Below are 7,226 nucleotides of genomic sequence, written 5' to 3'. Positions count from 1 at the left end.
GAAGAGAGAGAGAGAAACATCGATGTCACATGGACTGGTGGCCACCCACATAACCCCATCCAGGGCCGGGGACAAACTGCAACCGAGGTACGTGCCCCATCGGGGTCTCTCTGGACTGTCGGCAGCGCCAAATCGGCGAAGACCCTCTCCCTGGTTTTAACCTTTAGGGCAAGATAATGTGATTTAAAGCTCAAGAATTACTATGTGCCAGACACTCCTAAGAGGTCACAAATGTTTAGCCATCACCATTCAGCAAACATTAAAAACTAAAATAGGTTGACTGCCCCTATTTAGATTTTTGATTGGGCAAATTGCCCAATCTAAGCTTGTCTTTTTGAGCAAATTGCCCAACCTCTCTAAGTTTATCTTTTCCTTATCAAAGTTGGGAAAAACAGCACTCAGCCCATGTCCCAGCATTTTTTTAAAGAATCAAAATGACCCGACTGGTGTGGCTCAGTGGTTGAACATCAACCCATGCACCAAGAGGGTGCTGGTTCAGTTCCTGGTCGGGGCACATGCCCAGGTTGTGGGCCAAATCCCCAGTGGGGGCATGCAGGAGGCAGCCAATCGATGTTCTCTCTAATCGATGTTGCTCGCTCGCTCTCTCTCTCTCTCCCTCCCTTCCTCTCTCAGTAGAAAAATCAATAAAGAAAAAAATTTAAAGAATCAAAATGTCATATATCATAGTTTTGACAGAATCTGCTTCGTTCCTTCAAAGGCTAATCCTTCCACCTATTCTCCGGATCCCCACCCCTCCTCTTCCTCAGTGACCCCTTATTGCTGTATTTTATTTCTTCTATTTTGAAACTCACTTAGAGTGCCCTATAAAGGTAAGGAGTAAGGAAGAAGTTCTCAGACATCGACCTTTCCTGATTAACAAAGCCCAGTGGAATCCAGAATTTTAGTGGCCGGAAGGTTGGTTCTATGTTTATTGTTCTTTTGTGTTTGTTTCTTCCTTGGAACACAGAATGCTTAACAAATGTTAATTAGGGAGAAAGGGGTGGGGAAACTGAAAAATGTTACCATCAAAAGAAACTAAATTTTACTGAAACCTTCAAAATGTGCATGGGAAAGAAGCAAAACAAAAACAAAATATGTATGTATTGCTCCCTCATTAACTCCTCTTGCATCTGTAAAATGTCTTAAGTCTAAATCAGATATTATATGGTGCAACACTGCCACTCACAAATAATCCCAGAGTCCTTGTTTTTTTCTCATGGAAGTGTCACGAGCTGTATCTACCACTCTGAACCTTGAGAAATAAATGTAAATGAAAAAAAAGTTGATTATGATGCACTGTTCTATCTGAATAGTAGGAGTTTTATAAACCACATAGACTTTTTAAAAAATGTTTTTTATTAAATTTTTTAAAGACAAAGGAAGGGAGAGAGAAATATTTATGTGAGAGAGATACATGGATTGGCTGCCTCCTGCATGCCCCCTACTGGGGATCGAGCCCACAACCCCATGTGCCCTGACTGGGAATCCAACCAGGACCTCTCAGTCCATGGGACACTGCTCAATCCACTGAGCCACACTGGCCAGGCACAAGTCTTTGCTTTTAGAAGTGAGGAAATAAAGAGAAATCTAACTTTCAAGAGCCAAAGGCAATTGTTTTAAAACAAACTGGTCGCAAGCCAGTGGTGGCAACTCTTTGACTTTTGTAGTAAGGAGAGAGAAACATTATAATGAAATGGTTTAATAATACTACCTATCCCATAGAGGTTTGTGGATTGAATGAGTTAGAACCATGCCTGGCGGACTAAGCACTAAATAAATGTTTATCTTTGCAAACTGAGAGTGGAGGTTCAGAAAAGTCAATGAGATCATCAGCTGGGCCTCTACCAACTACGTATGTATTAGGATCTTGCCTCTACATAGTTTTGACAGAATCTGCTTTGTTCCTTCAAAGGCTAATCCTTCCACCTATTCTCTGGATCCCCACTCCTCCACTTCTTCAGTGACCCCTTATTGCTATATTTGGACTTTCCCTCTCTACTGCCTCTTTCCCCAACATAGGAATATTTTATTTCCTCCATTTTGAAACTCAATTTTACAACCCTCTTTTAACTATTATCCCATCTATCCTTCCTATGTATAGATAAAGTTCTGGAAAGAGTACCCTCTCTTCAGTCACACCTCCCATCACTCCTCACCTGAACCAGTTTGCTGTCTTTTCCCTTAATTGCAACTGAAATCATCACTCTGAGCAAGGTCACCAATGGCTGCCTAGATGCCAGATACAGCAAATGCTAGCCAGTCCCCTTTTACTCAGCTTTACTTTACTCATTTACACTTCCTGTAACTTCTATGTCCATGCTTTCTTTCTTTTTTGCTCCTATCCCTCCAGTTATTCTCCCTTTTGTGGACTCTTCTTTCCCCACCAGCCTTGTTTTTTTCTATCCTCATCTGAGGACATTTCTCAACACTTTGTTCAGATAGAGTGGGAGGGAGAGAGAGAGAAACATCGACATGAAAGGAACACATCAAGTGGCTGCCACCCACACGACCCAACTAGGGGGCGGGGACAAACCGCAACGGAGGCACAGGCCCTTGGCGGGAACCGAACCCCGGTCTCTCTGGATCGGCCGATGCTCCAACCGCTGAGCGAAACTGGCCAGGGCCCCCCACCAGCCTTTAAATGCTGCTGCTGTTCCCCATGGCTCCCATTATCGATCTTTTTCTCACTTGACATGATTTTCCTTTTCTTTTTTTTTTTTATCCTCACCCGAGGGCATTTTTCCATTTTTTGTTCAGATAGAGTGAGAGGGGGAGAGAGGAAGAGAGAGAGACATCATTGTGAAAAGGACACATTGAGTGGCTGCCACCCGCACAACCAACCAGAGCCGGGGACAAACCGCAACCAAGGTACATACATGCCCTTAGCAGGAACCAAACCCTGGTCTCTCTGGACCACAGGTCAATGCTCTAACCACTGAGCAACCTGGCCAGGGCTCATTGTTTTTTTTTAAAGAGAGAGAGAGAGAGAAACATCAATGTGAGAGAGAAACACCTTTGGCTGCCTCCTGCCCACCCCCTACTGGGGATGGAGCCCACAACCTGGGAATGTGCCCTGACCGGATATCCAAATAAAACCTCTCAGTCCATGGGACAATGCTTAATCCACTGAGCCCCACTGGCCAGGCTCAACTACCATTTTTTAAAGGATGTCTCCCAAATATCTAGTTCTTGGCAAGAGCTCTCTGAAGGCAGAGACCTATTTGGCTGCCTGTTAGACCTCTTCACTTGCATGTTCCATAGCACTTCAAATAAACGTGAGCAAAACTGAACACAACTGTTCTTTCCAAATCTATTCCTCTTCTATTGTTCCCTGTCTTTTTTTTTTTTTTTTAAGTTAAATAGAAAGTTTGTTAGAGGATAGGAAGATGAAAGTTTACAGTTTTAGATGGGAGGGGTAGTGGAGGGTTAAGGGAAAATTACATTTGAGAAGACCCTCAAGGGGAGGAGGGAGCATTCCAGGCAGAAAAGCAATAAAAAGGAATGAGCAGAGAGGGAGGGAAAGAGTGGGAAGAGATTAGGTGGGAGAGTTAAAGAGGTAGCAGGCCGGTTAGAAGACGCAAAGCTTGTTCCCTGTCTTAGTAAATGGCCCCACATCTACCTAACTCTCCAAGTCAGAAACCTAGAAGTTACTTTGAATTCCCCCTTCATTACCCTGAGTACACAGTAGTTAAAATCTTACTGTCTCTCAAATTTGGAAACACTGTCTCCATCCTGTCAGTGCCTTGAAATGCTCTTGCTTTATTACTGCAAAGAGCTTCCAGCCTCAGGTTTTACCTTCCTTTCCCTACTGATACCAATCCATATTCTTTTTTTTTTTTGGTACGTGCCCCTAGCGGAAACTGAACCCGGGACTCTCTGGTCCGCAGGCTGATGCTCCAACCACTGAGTCAAACCGGCCAGGGCCCAATCCATTTTCTGTATGACTTCCAGAATAATCTACATTGCAAATCTGAGCATTTTCTTCCCTTGCTGTAAATCCTTCATCTGCTCTCTTTGGCCTACCAGATAAAAGTCCAAAATTCTTAGTATGATATACAAGGCCCTTAGTAATCCATCCTTAGCTCAAGCCTATTACTATTTTCTCCCTTCAAACCCTATATACTAGTAATGAATTGCAGTCCCAGAACATGCAACTTTGCCTTCCCCTTTGTTGTCTTGATCTTATCTGGCTGTCTCATCCTTCAAAACTCAGTTCAAATGTTACCTTCTCCAGCATGTATTCCTCACTCTTCTTCAAAGTTGGACAGGGTGCCTATCCTACCTGTTCTGACAGTCCACCTCTACTTGTAACCCTTAATTATATTGTATTGTTTTCCTGTATTTCCTTCAGGGCAGTGACTTGATGTTTTTCTCTCTAGCTTCAATTTTTATTATAGTGCCTTGTGCCTGGTGGGTAAGCACTCAATAAACATGTGTGAAATGAAAAAAAAAAAAAAAAAAAAAAAAAAAAGTCCTCAGCTGCCTGAATAGCCTGGACCATAATTCAAGGACCAGTTTTAGTGTCTGAGAACTGCACAAATTGTTGGGCTTACATTAAGTTACTTGAAACAGGGAAATGGAAGAGCAAATTAAGTATTACTTTAGGGAAAGCTGAAATCCAGGCCAATTGATCATTAGAAAAAAATTAAAATTCACAATCATAAGTTTAAAACTAGCAAATGCCACATAAGTAGGAGGAAAACTAAGCTAGAATTGTTACTGACAAAAGGCTTCTTAGTTTTCAAAATGACTGTTTCTTGATCTAGCTTCCTTTTATAGCACATTGATTTGCTATGATCTCTGCGTTTATTTTCTTAGACCACTCTAGCTATCTTTGGGTATTACCATCTGAAGTTAGATTTAAAATTTATAAATTAGTTTATCAAGTCTTCCAATGTGTGAAGCATTAAACACAATCAGGCATCAATATTTATTAACACAAGACAAAGGAAACACATTCAATGGTTAATAGAACACTGTCCAGCCAGATGTTAAATTTAAAAATGTATATCTAGTCTAATTTCAAATAAATAAAAAAACTTTATACATAATTACACAGTACTATAGTTTGAATTTGACACTGGTAAATATCTTGACAGAAAATAAACAAAACGGCATTTAGGACTAAAAAAGTATTCTTTTATCTTTACATTCTCTTCCTCTGGACAAATAGCATGGCCATCTACATATACCTAAACCAGAAATGTATGAGTGATAATCAAAAGGCCTATTGTGTATTTGGAGTACTGCAGCTTCTTGCTCCAAATACTCTTGCTTTTACATTAAAGCAGACAACAGAAACAACACTAAGGCATAGATCATGTTGGAGTTTGAGGGTGAGGTGGTAACTCCTCATTGCTTTACTCTAAAAGATTCCTGGATATTTAAGAAAGTAATTTATTTGGCCAAGATAATTGAGCACCATGCCTGGGGCAGAGACCTTAATTAAAAAAAAAAAAACCCAAGGCCTCAGGCCATTTGTTGATTTAACAAAAGCATTAAGCAAGCCTTGCCCAGGGACTAAAGGAGACACACTCACATGACCTATAGATAGGCAGTGGTCACTAAACAGCCTGAGGCAGCATAGCTTCACAAGGAAAGGACTTGGTATTAACTGGGCCCTTTATGAGGCAGGAAATGAACACGGGATTCACTGATGCATGTTAGCATGCTGGTCTTCCCCAGGGTCTCACTGATGCAGGAGATGGCATTTATACAGCTCTAAGAATCCTTAGGGCCTAGAATTTTTCTTGAGGCAGCCCCTTTCCTGATGTACCTCAATTACTTCTGCTGAGAGGCATAAAGAGGGTCAAAAACTTTCAGATGAATGCACTTCTCAACTGAAATGGGATTGGGGGTGGTAGTGCTTGCTATTAATTTAGTTTTCTTTTTCACAGGCATATAAATCCAGACAGAATGTGTTCCAGAGTTTGGACAAGGCTCTATCAATAATGTACTTTTTGGGCCTGTCCTAAGAGTCAGTTTTACCACATACATTCTACTTAATGTGGAACAAGAGCATTGTGTCATCAAGAGAAAGTTTTCTTATCCTAGTCTGCATCAGACTAGGCATAAACATTTCTAAGCTAATGACTAGACTCTTTTTTCCCCTTCCAGAGGTACTTTACCAGAACTACTGATGAAGCTCCCAAAGACACATTTCAGTTTTCTTTCCTCCACAAGCATATTCTGGCTTTGGGGGATATGCTAAAGATCAATCAAGCAGCCACAAGGCAGAAATAAAAAACTAAAGCTAAATCAGAAGCCTGAGGAACTATAAAACTAGATAATCAGCCCCTAAGTAACTGGGAACTGGCCACACTTTGAGATGAATAGATTATCTTATTAGAAGGAATGAGTATAGATCTGCACAGTCCAATTTCATAGCCATTCACCACATGTGGCTACTGAAAACTTGAAATATGGCTAGTCTGAACAGAGATGTGCTTAATACATATTGGATTTCAAAGACTTAATAGGAGAAAAAAAGTAAAACAATTTTTATATTGATTCCACATTGAAATGATGTTTTTGATATATTGGGTTAAATAAAATATATTAAGACAATTTCACCTGTTTCTTTTTTACTTTCTAAAAATGTGGTTATTAGGAAGTTTAAAATGACAGATGTGGCTCACATGATACCCTAACTTATGTAATAAGGAATGATCAAAGCAACCCATAGAACAGACTCTGCCTATTATTTTTTTCTTAGAACTTAAGGATTATGGAGTTGGAACTATTTACTCCTCAGGGACCCTTGTTTTTGTTTAGTGAATCAGTAAGAACTATTTTAAGAAAATTACTTTCCAAATAAGCAAGTTGTTTTCTCTGCAAAACAAACTGTTGCTAGTCGCTGGGATTTCTTGCTCTAATGTAAGTGCTTTTTTTCTGTACCTCTTAGAACCTCTACCATCACATGTAAATTAATTTCATCCAAAATATTGAAAAGGATATCTGGAACTGGAAAATGTCTTGAAGTCTGCCCTCTGTGGAGAATGAGTTGGGAGGAAAAGAGGATTATGTAAAAGGGAGTCATAAAGTGACTCCCTTTTTAAGTCACAGACTGGGTAAAGGAAGCCCCCAAGAATACTGCCACAGCGAAGTATCTGGTCTTTGCATTATAAACCTTATTTTCAGGGTAATTACAAGTCTTAAAAATTGTTTAAAAACATATTTAGTTTACATGATGTTACAGTGGGGTAAATAATATGTATTATTAAAAT

Source organism: Molossus molossus, unplaced genomic scaffold (assembly GCF_014108415.1).
Source record: "Molossus molossus isolate mMolMol1 unplaced genomic scaffold, mMolMol1.p scaffold_m16_p_10, whole genome shotgun sequence".
Lineage (NCBI taxonomy): Eukaryota > Metazoa > Chordata > Mammalia > Chiroptera > Molossidae > Molossus > Molossus molossus.
This window is presented reverse-complemented; position numbering follows the sequence as displayed.